Consider the following 2487-nt stretch of genomic DNA (forward strand, 5'->3'; position numbering starts at 1 on the left):
ACTGTCAAGTCAGGCACTCCATCGATATGACCATAGGTGCACCACTACCCAATGGACCAATTTATTGGTGCTCTGTTCTGGAGAACAATGAAATCAAGAGGTAGATTCAGGAGCTACTGCAGAAAGGTCACATCTGTCCGAGTTCATCACCTTGTGGGAGCCTAATTGTGTTGGTACAAAAGAAGGATGGGACTTGGAGACTTTGTATTGACTATCGGGCGCTGAACAAGATCACTGTCCATAATAGTTACCTGATCCCACGGATTAATGACCTCCTGGACCAACTAAAGGGAGCAAAATATTTCAACAAGATCGATATGAAGTCAGGATATCACTAGGTACCAATCCAACCCTCTGATGTGTGGAATACTACCTTCAAAGCCAAGGAGGGCCTTTTCGAATGGCTGGTTATGCCTTTCGGATTGACGAATGCTCCTGCAACTTTCATGAGGCTAATGGATGACATCTTGCAGCCATTCACCAACTCTTTTGTAGTGGTATACTTGGATGACATTATGATCTTCAACCAGAGTTTGGAAGAGTACCTCCACCACATCCGACAGGTTCTCCAAACACTGCAGCAACACAAGCTATGTGCCAATTTGGAGAAATGCACTTTTGGCGTGACCCAGGTTCAGTATCTGGGATACATTATTGATGAACAGGGGGTGCATGTGGATCTAGCCAAGATCCAATTCATTCGGGATTGGCCATCTCCAACCACTCTAACAGAGCTCTACAGCTTTCTAGGTCTTGCAAACTTCTACCGCAGGTTCATGTTGGGGTTTTCTCATATCACATGGCCTTTGAGTCAAGTCACCAAGGGAGGAGCGAAAGCAAAATTATTTTGGTCTGAATCTCAACAGAAGGCATTCATAGAGTTGAAAGATCTCTGCATGGCACTAGTGCTCACGTTACCAAATTTACAACAACCATTTGAGGTCGAGACAGATGCCTCTGACTATGCTATTAGGGCAGTCCTTACTCAACATAGGAATCCAGTGGCATATCATAGTGAAACACATTCAGACACAGTCTAAAAGTATCCCGCTTATGATAAAGAGATGTATTCCATTGTGCAGGCTTGCCGACAATGGAAGCATTACATTTTGGGTAAGGAAATGGTTATCCACACATACCACCGGCCCCTGCAGTTCATACAGACCCAAGGGAAATTGCAGAATGATCGCCATCAGAAGTGGTCCACATACCTGCAACAGTTCCATTTGAATATCAAGTATAAAAAGGGCAACACCAATAATGTTGCAGATAGCCTTAATCAACCACCGATCATGGCATTAACCACTGTGCTCAACCCTTATGGGCACGAGACTTCTGATTGGCCACTGCTCTACAAAAGCAACCCAGAATTCGGCCACACATACCAGGCCCTCTTGAAGGGTCAGCATGTTCCAGATTTTCACCTTGAGGATGGCATGTTATGCCACCTGGGTCACCTTTGTGTTCCTTCAAGCGAGCATGCCAAGATGATTTGGGGAGCACACTACAGTCAGGCTGTTGGGCATTTTGGGGTCGAAAAATTGGTGGCAGTACTGTAGAAGTATTTCTATTGGCCTAATCTTCGATAGGATGTCAGGAAGTACATCAGATCATGCACTGCTTGCGCCATTGCCAAACTGACCATCATGAAGCAAGGCCTCTATACCCCGCTACCTACCCCTAGTCGACCTTGGGAATCCATCTCCATGTATTACATGTCAGGCCTTCCTTCCACTAAGCATGGAAATGACTGTGTTTTTTTGGTCGTCGACAGGTTCTCAAAGATGGCCATTATGGCAGCCTGCAAGAATAATATCATGGCAGAAGCCACTGCTAAACTCTTCTTTGAATGAGTGTGGGTACACTTTGGGATCCCATAGTCTATCATCTCAGATCGGGACAACAGGTTACTCAGTACATTTTGGTCCAGTCTCTGGTCGATGCTGGACACCAAACTCACTAAGTCCACAGCATTCCATCCTCAAACTGATGGCCAGACATAGGTTGTCAATAGGATGATCGTACACATTCTGCGCATGTACAACTCAAAGTATCCACCCACATGGGACAAGAGCCTCCCCTATGTTCAGCACAACTACAACCGATCTCTCCACAGCTCGACTAGCCATAGCACTTCTCAGGTGGGCTTGGGATTCCCATTATGTCCTGTCGAGCAAATCCAATATATTTGCCAGTAGGTCCATGACATTTTGGAGAAATCAAATGCTAAGTATAAGCAACGACATGATCAACATTGGGTACCACACAAGTTTCAGGTGGGTGACAAAGTCTAGTTGCATTTGCAAAAGGAATGCCTTACTAGAGCCTATCTGAAACTCATAACACTCCTATATGGTCCTTACACCATTACCAAGGCTATGGGACACAATGCATTTGAGCTCAGCATTCCCCCATTCCTTGGCCTACACCCAGTGTCCAATGTGGACTGCCTTCGGCCATACTTTCCACCATTACTAGACACATCGG

Source organism: Pinus tabuliformis, chromosome X, assembly GCF_031772625.1.
Source record: "Pinus tabuliformis cultivar Carrire ecotype Pingquan chromosome X, CPIR1, whole genome shotgun sequence".
NCBI lineage: Eukaryota > Viridiplantae > Streptophyta > Pinopsida > Pinales > Pinaceae > Pinus > Pinus tabuliformis.